This window comes from Palaemon carinicauda, unplaced genomic scaffold (genome assembly GCF_036898095.1).
Source record: "Palaemon carinicauda isolate YSFRI2023 unplaced genomic scaffold, ASM3689809v2 scaffold633, whole genome shotgun sequence".
Lineage (NCBI taxonomy): Eukaryota > Metazoa > Arthropoda > Malacostraca > Decapoda > Palaemonidae > Palaemon > Palaemon carinicauda.
Genome location: NW_027171909.1, coordinates 87,055 through 98,672, shown reverse-complemented (window position 1 = coordinate 98,672; position 11,618 = coordinate 87,055). Strand labels below are relative to the sequence as shown.

The window sequence follows — 11,618 nt, the reverse complement described above, 5'->3', positions numbered from 1 at the left end:
GAAGTCTCTGTCTGCTTTGAATGACTTGAATATAATGCTGCAATTTCTGATATCTATCCTAGCCGAAATGAAAATTTGTTTAGTTTCATCTCTTTAGAAGCAGTCTTCGCCATATTTGAGAGCTTCTGATGAGTCTCATGACATTGTTTCGTACCACTTCTAAGGAAGCTTTTTGAGTTTCACTCACTGAGGTGACTGTAGGTGCTGCATAGTCGATGTGGGATTGAATTGTTAAATGTAGAACAGCCTTAGGAGGCTGTTTGATACTCCTTATTTAAGGGAGTCCGTTCATTTTATGGCTGAGAGGCGAATTTTTGTTTTCTCTCTGAAATAGGTTAATTCGCTGGTAGGTAATAGAGTTTTATTGATGATTACTCCTAGATACATAAAATGGGGGATAAAAATAAGTAATTTTCATGTTTTTTACTTTTATTGAAAAAATAATAATCTCTGTCAGACGTAGAAATAATATTTTCGACATATTGGGATGGTATAAAAATTAAACCACATACGTAGTATAATAAAAATTATGTATAATATTGTATCTAACCCATTTCAGAATTCTGCAGATTGAGGGGTAAATATGGGTAGTTTTCAAGTTATTTTTTACTTTTCTTGAAAAAAATACATATCTGGTTGCCAGACATAGAAATGATTTTTGCGCAGCATTGACTTGGTATATAATTTGATCCACATACATAAGTTTAAACCAAATCTTGTATAATATTGTAGATAACCCATTTCAAAATTCTGCAGACTAAGGGGTAGAAATGAGTAATTTTCACATTTTTTACTTTTCCCAACTAAACTACATCTGGTGGCCAGACATAAAAATAATTTTGAAGACTCATTGAGCTTGTATAGAACTTGAACCACATACATAGTATAATGAGAATCTTGTATAATATTGTATCTAACCCATTTCAGAATTCTGCAGATTGGGGGATAAAAATGGGTAATTTTCACTTTTTTTACTTTTCTCGAAAAAATACATCTCTGGTTGCCAGACAGAAATGTTATTGGCAATTTGAGTTTACATTTAACCTATTAATATACAGTATGACTCATATGTTTGCTTGGAAATCATTTTAACTCAAGATAATTTTTTATTATAGTACTTTAATTATAGCAAAAATTACATTGACTATAAATTTCAATCAAAAGGCCATCTTTATACTTAAAGGTGTTTTTTTTTTTTTAACCACAAAAATATTATTGGACATTTGAATTTATATTTAACCTAACAATACATGACTTGACTGTTCACATGTAAATACCATTGAGTCAAGATGATTTTTTTTTTCAGTATAATACTTCAATAAATATTATGGGGTGATCTGGTAGCAGCAGCATCTGAGGTGATCTGGTGTCAGCGGCATGTGGCGTGCCCTCTTGGCAGTGGCATCTTGCATGACCTGGTGGCAGCGGCATCTGGCAAAAATCACCTTGACTATAAATTTCAATCAAAAGGCCATCTTTATACTTAAAGGTGCTTTTTTGAACCACAAAATATTATTGGACATTTGAATTTTTATTTAACTTTACAATACATGACTTGACTGTTCACATGTAAATACCTTTGAGTCAGGATGATTTTTTTTTTCAGTATAATACTTCAATAAATATTATGGGGTGATCTGGTAGCAGCAGTATCTGGGGTGACCTGGTGACAGCGGCATCAGTCATGACCTGGTGCCAGCGGCATCTGGCAAAAATCAACTTGACTATAAATTTCAATCAAAAGGCCATCTGTATACTTAAAGGTGCTTTTTTGAACCACAAAATATTATTGGACATTTGAATTTATATTTAACTTCACAATACATGACTTGACTGTTCACATGTAAATACCTCCGAGTCAAGATTATTTTTTTTTCAGTATAATAATACAACATAAATATACCAAGGCACCTCCCCCAATTTTGGGGGGTTGCCGACATCAACAAATGAAACAAAACAAAAAGGGGACCTCTACTCTCTACGTTCCTCCCAGCCTGACAAGGAACCCAACCGAGTTCAGCTGGTACTGCTAGGGTGCCACAGCCCACCCTCCCACCCTCCCCCGTTGTCCACCACAGATGAAGCTTCATAATGCTGAATCCCCTACTGCTGCTACCTCCGTGGTCATCTAAGGCACCGGAGGAAGCAGCAGGGCCTACTGGAACTGCGTCACAATTGCTCGCCATTCATTCCTATTTCTAGCACGCTCTCTTGCCTCTAATGCAAAATTCTGGAATGGGTTAGATACAATATTATTCATGATTCTGATTATACTATGTATGGGGCTCAAATTCTATACCAACTCAATGTGGCGCAAAAATTGTTTCTATGTCTGGCAACCAGATATGTATATCAGTCGAGAAATGTCAAAAAATGTTATTTTTATTAGTAAAATAAATTTTTTAATATACTTACCCGATAATCATGTAGCTGTCAACTCCGTTGCCCGACAGAATTCTATGGAGGGATACGCCAGCTATCACAATACTAGAAGGGGGTGTATTTACCAGCGCCACCTGTGGCCAGGTACTCAAGTACTTCTTGTTGACACCTCCTCAATTATTCCTCGGTCCACTGGTTCTTTATGGGGAGGAAGGGAGGGTCGATTAAATCATGATTATCGGGTAAGTATATTCAAAAATTTATTTTACTAATAAAAATAACATTTTTCAATATTAAACTTACCCGATAATCATGTAGCTGATTCACACCCAGGGGGGTGGGTGAAAAACCAGTGTACAAGACTAAAGGATAGCTAAGTATCCCGTATTTCATATAATCAGTTATCCACAATAACAATGAAATAATAAGTACCTGGTAAGGAAGTCGACTTGAACCGTTACTCTGCCTTTAATAAGATCGTCTTCCTTACTGAGCGCAGCGTTCCTCTTGGGAGGCTGAATCAACTCAAAGGTGCTAAAGTATACAGGGCTGCAACCCATACTAAAGGACCTCATCACAACCTTTAACCTCGGCGCTTCTCAAGAAAGAATTGACCACCCGCCAAATCAACAAGGATGTGGAAGGCTTCTTAGCCGACCGTACAACCCATAAAAAGTATTCAAGAGAAAGGTTAAAAGGTTATGGGATTATGGAAATGTAGTGGCTGAGCCCTCGCCTACTACTGCATTCGTTGCTACGAATGGTCCCAGGGTGTAGCAGTACTCGTAAAGAGACTGGACATCTTTGAGATAGAATGATGCGAACACTGACTTGCTTCTCCAATAGGTTGCATCCATAACACTCTGCAGAGAATGGTTCTGTTTGAAGGCCACTGAAGTAGCCACAGCTCCCACTTCATGTGTCCTTACCTTCAGCAAAGCAAGGTCTTCTTCCTTCAGACGAGAATGTGTTTCTCTAATCAGAAGCCTGAATAGTAAGAAACTGAGTTCTTAGAACTTGGAAAAGAAGGTTTCTTGATAGCACACTATAAGGCTTCTGATTGTCCTTGTAAAGGTTAAGACCTTTTTAGATAGTACCTAAGAGCTCTAACTGGGCAAAGTACTCTTTTCAGATCATTCCCCACCAAGTTGGACAGGCTTGGGATCTCGAACGACTTAGGCCAAGGACGTGAAGGAAGCTCGTTTAGCAAAAACCGAGCTGCAAGGAACATGTAGCCGTTTCAGATGTGAAAACAATGATCCTGCTGAAGGCGTGGATCTCACTTACTCTTTTAGCTGTTGTCAAGCACACGAGGAAAAGAGTTTTTAATGTGAGGTCCTAAAAAGAGGCTGATTGGAGAGGTTCAAATCTTGATGACATAAGGAACCTTAGGACCACGTCTAGATTCCAGCCTGGAGTGGACAACCGACGTTCCTTTGAGGTCTCAAAAGACCTAGGGAGGTCCTGTAGATCTTTGTTGGTGGAAAGATCCAAGCCTCTGTGGCGGAAAATCGCTGCCAACATACTTCTGTAACCCTTGATCGTAGGAGCTGAAAGGGATCTTACTTTCCTTAGATATAACAGGAAGTCAGCAATCTGGGTTACAGTGGTACTGGTTGAGGAAACTGCATTGGTCTTGTACCAGCTACAGAAGACTTCCCCTTGAGACTGATAGATTCTGAGAGTGGATGTTCTCCTTGCTTTGACAATCGCTCTGGCTGCCTCCTTCGAAAAGCCCCTAGCTCTTGAGAGTCTTTCGAAAGTCTGAAGGCAGTCAGACGAAGAGCGTGGAGGATTGGGTGTACCTTCTTTACGTGAGGTAGACTTAGAAGGTTCACTCCTAGAGGAAGAGTCCTGGGAATGTCGACCAGCCATTGCAGTACCTCTAAGAACCATTCTCTCGCGGACCAGAGCGGAGCCAACCAACGTCAGCCGTGTCCCTTAGTGAGAGGAGAACTTCTGAAGTACTCTGTTGACAATCTTGAACGGTGGGAATGCATACAGGTCGAGATGGAACCAATCCAGCAGAAAAGCATCCACGTGAACTGCTGCTGGGTCTGGAATCGGAGAACAATACAACAGGAGTCTCTAGGTTATCGAGGTAGTGAACAGATCTATGGTTGGCTGACCCCACAGGGTCCAAAGTCTGTTGCAAACACTCTTGAGAAGGGTCCACTCTGTGGGGATGACCTGACCCTTCCGTCTGAGGTGATCTGCCATGCCATTCATACCGCCCTGAATGAACCTCGTTACCAGTTAGCTTTCGATCTAAAGACCAGATGAGTAGGTCCCTTGCGATCTAGAACAACTTCCACGAAAGAGTCCCTCCCTGCTTGAAGATGTAAGCCAGGGCTGTGGTGTTGTCAGAGTCCACCTCCACCACTTTGTTAAGCTGGAGGGACTTGAAGTTTATCAAGGCCAGAATAACCGCCTACAACTTCTTGCAAATGATGTGAAGTGTCCTTTGCTCCTGATTCCATGTTCCCGAGCATTCTTGTCCGTCCAAAGTCGCACCCCAGCCCGTGTCTGATGCGTCCGAGAGGAGACGGCGGTCGTGTTTCTGAACAGCCAAAGGTAGCCTTCCTTGAGAAGAAAGCTGTTCTTACACCACGCGAGAGAAGACCTCCTCTCTTCGGAAACAGGAACTGAGACCGTCTCTAGCGTCATGTCCTTTATCCAGTGAGCAGCTAGATGATACTGAAGGGAGGGGAGGTGGAGTCTCCCTAACACGATGAACAGGGCCAGCGATGAAAGTGTCCCTGTTAGACTCATCCACTACCTGACTGAGCATCGGTTCCTTCTCAGCATGCTCTGGATGCATTCTAGGGCTTGGAAGATCCTTGGGGCCGACGGAAAAGTCCGAAAAGCTCGACTCTGAAGATCCATACCCAAGGAGACAATGGTCTGGGATGGAACGAGCTGAGACTCCTCAAAATTGACCAGGAGGCCCAGTTCCTTGGTCAGATCCATAGTCCATTTGAAAATCTCCAGACAGCGACGACTTGTGGGAGCTCTTAAAAGCCAGTCGTCTGACGGAGCCGGACACAAGATCATGATACTGCTGCACAGTCTGTGAACTGTCAATCATGGGCAAGCGAGGAAGTACAGTGACAACCTGAATCTGTCTAGACTGTCTGGGTCGTACAGACAACTCCTTAACGGGTTGCTGAGGTTGCCGCACTGCGTCACAACAAGTCACTTCTGTTGGTTGTTGAACGTCTTCCCCGTGACACATTGACTCCGTAAACAAAAAATCCTCTAACAAGGACTAAGCTTGGACTGCATGTCATGCAACACAGCCCAAGGTCTATGGGAGCAGGTGTGGTAACAGACGGGATTAGCGACTGAAGTGGAACCTTCCCTGGAAGCATGTTATGCTTAAATAAAAGTCCATAAGAGGTTATGCAGCTAAAGGCTCCCTCCAAATGACAGAGTCCTCAAGGGAATATCAGAAGGAGGGAGAAAAGAACTTTCTCATCTACAGGGACCTTATCCTAGAAAAGCTAAGTTCTCTGAGTGAGGGTTCACTGGTGCAAAAGCAGCAGACTAGAAGGCAACGTTATGAAACTGCTTGACAGTCTAGTGAGTTGGCAACAACCCAAGATGTGTGACTGAGAAGCATGCGGTAAGGTATGCAGAGCATGATGTATGTAGAGTATGCTGTATGTAGAGCATGTTGTATGCAGAGCATGCTGTATGCAGAGCATGTTGTATGCAGAGCATGCTGAATGCAGAGCATGCTGTATGCTGAGCATGTAGTAAGCAGAGCCTGCTGTAAGCAGAGCCTGCTGAAAGGAAAGCAGAGCGTGTGCATGGCGTTTAACATTTCTCAGAAATTCCATGACCAGTGCTAGAGTGCTTTATGCATGCTTGCATGGGGTTTAAAAATCAACATAATGTTTACCTTACATTCATAACTCATGATTCATATTTTTGCCATGGTTTGAAAATGGAGGTAAGGTATGCTGAACAGCAGAGTCAGAACGAGCTGGAACAACAATAGTTGTGGTTTCCTCTTCAAGACTCTGTTGAGGGAACACCTGAGGCTCAGTCTGCAAAGGCTGAATAAAAGACAAGCAGAAGGAAGGCGCATGGGTGGAGGAGGCTGACTCCTAGCATGAGTGGTTGAACCCAAGGGTTGCGCTTGCTGAGCGGTTGGCGGAAGCGGAGTAGCAAGTTCCAGTTCCTGTGGTGTGAGCGGAGCGCGATGAGGAAGAGGCTGCGCAGAACAAGGTAAATGTCTCGCAAGCTGAGGCTCCTGAGGCGCAAGGCTAAGGTGTTGTGGTGCTTGCCTTGTGGAGGGTTGAGCTCGCTGCAGCGAGAGCTGAGGAGACTGACTCATGGACGGGAGAGGTTGTTGTACCTCAACCGAGTGTTGCATCACTGGTGGAGCAGCAAGTGGAGGCGGAGGAAGAGAGGTATAATCCTCCTGATCCCATTGTAAAGGTTGCCTTAAGGAAGGCGGAGGCTGAACACCACTGGGAACAGCAAACTCAGCACGTGGCTCAACATCGTACGCCTGGCAGGTGGTACTGCGATCAGGCGGAGCGAGCGTAGGCGGAGGGAGTGTAGGCGGAGGCGGAGGAGCAACACTCTCAGCCCGACACTCACGCATCAAGTCCGAAAGCTGTGCTTGCATGGACTGTAGTAGAGTCCACAACATCGTACGCCTGGCAGGTGGTACTGCGATCAGGCGGAGCGAGTGTAGGCGGAGGGAGTGTAGGCGGAGGCGGAGGAGCAACACTCTCAGCCCGACACTCACGCATCAAGTCCGAAAGCTGTGCTTGCATGGACTGTAGTAGAGTCCACAACATCGTACGCCTAGCAGGTGGTACTGCGATCAGGCGGAGCGAGCATAGGCGGAGGGAGTGTAGGCGGAAGCGGAGGCGCAACACTCTCAGCCCGACACTCACGCATCAAGTCCGAAAGCAGAGCTTGCATGGACTGTAGTAGAGTCCACTTGGGGTCGGCAGAAACTACAGTAGGCTGAGGTAAAGCCTTAACAGTCGAGCTCTGTTGTGGCAGAACCTTACTCCTCTTAGGCGGAGTGCATTCAACTGATGACTGAGGAGAGTCAGAGCTAACCCAATGACTGTGAACTCTAACTTCGTACGTCTGGCATAGGTCTGGACTTTACGTTTAAAAGGTCTTGAGACCTGAGACCAGCGTTTTCTCCTCTAAATTTCTTCTGCAGACGAGCAAAATAAGGGCTCAATCGTCTGCGGGTGGGAGTGACGGTCTCGGTAAGACACGCCCACAACCACCGAGGATACTTCTGTGCGCCGATCAAGGCCTGCTGAACCCTTCTGCCCTTCGACATTGCTTCTCCCCTGGGCTTGGGAGCTTGCAAGAGGTCCCGGACTGGGAGGACGACTGGCGCGCACAAAAGTACCCTCACGCACAACACTGACATACTTTGCGCTAATCACTTATCACTTTGATTTCTGTTTGCACTTATTTCACTGAACTCGAAACTTTAAGTGGTTTGTACCTGAAACACGCAATTCTATCCTTTCTCAAAAGTTAGTAATTGCGAAAACAGAATTACAATGTAACAGAAAAATCTAATGAAAGATAATTCAGTGGCTGGAAAGAGACTAAACACTAGATCACTCTAGAAACGTTTAGTTTCTTCCCCTAAAGAGACTAGGGAGAAGAGCAAAAACGATAACGACGTTACTCGTACGCCTGGCAGGCTTGAATGAAACGTTTATCCTCTTTCTCCCTACGTCTCTATCTCTCTCTCTCTCTCTCTCTCTTGACTTAGAACCTGAGAGAAGAGCCCAATCATATATATCGTTAAAACATATTATTGTTAAAGGAAAAAACTGAAAAGTTCCTTTATTAGGATCAAAACCATTAAGTTAAGAAAGAATGAACAAAACGCTAGACACGGTTACTCTTACTGCAACGTGAAACCGTGAACATTCTTTCTCTATCGTAACGATAGAGTGCAAGTTGAACGTTCTGAACGTCAACAACTGCAGAGACAAAACAAAACGTTAGTTCAACTTTGAAAACAGTACGAGACTATCAAAGAAATTCTTTCAAACTCTGTGGCGGAAATAGCATAATATGTTAACAGGTAAAACCGAAATGACGGGCTCAATGTTAATTAACTTCGGTACCAAGAAAAGACCGCCTACTATTAGGAAGGTCGAATATAAACAAATATAAAAATTAATTTTAATAAGTTTATAATAAAAGGAAGTTAATCGAAGAGGCCTATAAGAGGCGGAGAGATATAAAATAAATCTATAACTTTTGTTAAGCAAAATTAAGAAAGAGAGTCTATACTCTCTTAGACACCAACACTTCCGTCTAAGGGAAGGGTCGGCCATTGAAAGGTGAACGAGAGTTCATACTCTCTTCGTCACCATAATTAATCAAATTAATTCCAAAAGCTAACTAAGCTAATATAGAAGTTTCCAGTAAAGCGACAGCCGAAATCAAAGAGAAATACTTCACCAAAGTCGTGAAAATACTCCAAGAACATAAGCGTATCCCAGAACGTCTTGCCGGAAGCACGACAGAGGAATAATTGAGGAGGTGTCAACAAGAAGTACTTGAGTACCTGGCCACAGGTGGCGCTGGTAAATACACCCCCTTCTAGTATTGTGATAGCTGGCGTATCCCTCCATAGAATTCTGTCGGGCAACGGAGTTGACAGCTACATGATTATCGGGTAAGTTTAATATTGAAAAAGTGAAATTTACCAATTTTTACTCCTCTACTGCAAAATTCTGGAATGGGTTAGATACAATATTATTCATGATTCTGATTATACTATGTATGGGGCTCAAATTCTATACCAACTCAATGTGGCGCAAAAATTGTTTCTATGTCTGGCAACCAGATATGTATATCAGTCGAGAAATGTCAAAAAAGTGAAATTTACCAATTTTTACTCCTCTAATGCAAAATTCTGGAATGGGTTAGATACAATATTATTCATGATTCTGATTATACTATGTATGGGGCTCAAATTCTATACCAACTCAATGTGGCGCAAAAATTGTTTCTATGCCTGGCAACCAGATATGTATATCAGTCGAGAAATGTCAAAAAAGTGAAATTTACCAATTTTTACTCCTCTAATGCAAAATTCTGGAATGGGTTAGATACAATATTATTCATGATTCTGATTATACTATGTATGGGGCTCAAATTCTATACCAACTCAATGTGGCGCAAAAATTGTTTCTATGTCTGGCAACCAGATATGTATAACAGTCGAGAAATGTCAAAAAAGTGAAATTTACCAATTTTTACTCCTCTAATGCAAAATTCTGAAATGGGTTAGATACAATATTATTCATGATTCTGATTATACTATGTATGGGGCTCAAATTCTATACCAACTCAATGTGGCGCAAAAATTGTTTCTATGTCTGGCAACCAGATATGTATATCAGTCGAGAAATGTCAAAAAAGTGAAATTTACCAATTTTTACTCCTCTAATGCAAAATTCTGAAATGGGTTAGATACAATATTATTCATGATTCTGATTATACTATGTATGGGGCTCAAATTCTATACCAACTCAATGTGGCGCAAAAATTGTTTCTATGTCTGGCAACCAGATATGTATATCAGTCGAGAAATGTCAAAAAAGTGAAATTTACCAATTTTTACTCCTCTAATGCAAAATTCTGGAATGGGTTAGATACAATATTATTCATGATTCTGATTATACTATGTATGGGGCTCAAATTCTATACCAACTCAATGTGGCGCAAAAATTGTTTCTATGTCTGGCAACCAGATATGTATATCAGTCGAGAAATGTCAAAAAAGTGAAATTTACCAATTTTTACTCCTCTAATGCAAAATTCTGAAATGGGTTAGATACAATATTATTCATAATTCTGATTATACTATGTATGGGGCTCAAATTCTATACCAACTCAATGTGGCGCAAAAATTGTTTCTATGTCTGGCAACCAGATATGTATATCAGTCGAGAAATGTCAAAAAAGTGAAATTTACCAATTTTTACTCCTCTAATGCAAAATTCTGAAATGGGTTAGATACAATATTATTCATAATTCTGATTATACTATGTATGGGGCTCAAATTCTATACCAACTCAATGTGGCGCAAAAATTGTTTCTATGTCTGGCAACCAGATATGTATATCAGTCGAGAAATGTCAAAAAAGTGAAATTTACCAATTTTTACTCCTCTAATGCAAAATTCTGAAATGGGTTAGATACAATATTATTCATAATTCTGATTATACTATGTATGGGGCTCAAATTCTATACCAACTCAATGTGGCGCAAAAATTGTTTCTATGTCTGGCAACCAGATATGTATATCAGTCGAGAAAAGTCAAAAAAGTGAAAATTACCCATTTTTACCCCTCTATCGCAAAATTCTGAAATGGGTTAGATACAATATTATACAATATTTTACTTCAATATTCTCTATTCTTGGGTAGTGCCATAGCCTCTGTACCATGGTCCTCCACTACCTTGGAGTAGAGTTCTCTTGATTGAAGGTACACTCGGGCACACTATCTTAATCTCTTACTCCTGTTTTGTTTATATAGGCGATATTTATCTTAATGTTTCTGTTCTCAAAATATTCTATTTTTCCTTGCTCCCTATCCTCAATGGGGTATTTTCAATATTGGAGCACCTAGGCTCTTAGCATCCTGCATTTCCAAGTAGGGGTGTAGCTTTGCAAGTAATAATAATAATAATAATAATAATAATAATATGTAGGAATGAGAATTTTTTTTTTTCAATGTCTGTGCAGTCATTCAAACCCACGGGTCCAGTCACGGACTGATACAGTGATAGGTCTATTATGATTATCAGTAATAAGGGCCTATCGATACAGGTCGGGACCATTATATATGAGTGGTCAGCTCCCCCAAACGTGCATAAAAAAGGGATACTAACTAATTTCACTCCTTCTTACCAAACCTACAAGCCATGCACCTTAAACAGCCCTATTCTTCGTCAACCGTCACTATACATACAGGTGGCCTCTATCATACATCCACCCACACGTCTACTACTGTAATAGTGATATATTCAATAGATAAGTGAACATTGAAACACTATACAAACCTTCTTTATGTATTTTCGTGTACAAATACCTCCAGATAAACAAATCCGAAAGCATCGTCTGTTATTATACCTGGCCTTACTAATCGAGAGAGTTATTTACTGCTAGCCGAACATAACGCTATCCTCGGGTAGCTATCTCCGGGTAGAAAGATTTC

At 41.5% G+C, this 11,618-nt stretch overlaps 1 long non-coding RNA gene across 1 annotated transcript; it reads right to left on the bottom strand.

Moving 5' to 3' along the window:
• Positions 1-411: 411 nt before the first annotated feature.
• Positions 412-11,618, bottom strand: LOC137637291 (uncharacterized). The gene is made up of 3 exons (XR_011043530.1): positions 11,464-11,618; positions 1,578-1,705; positions 412-1,431 (listed from the first exon to the last, which is right to left on the bottom strand). It is a non-coding gene; the product is annotated as an uncharacterized lncRNA (long non-coding RNA).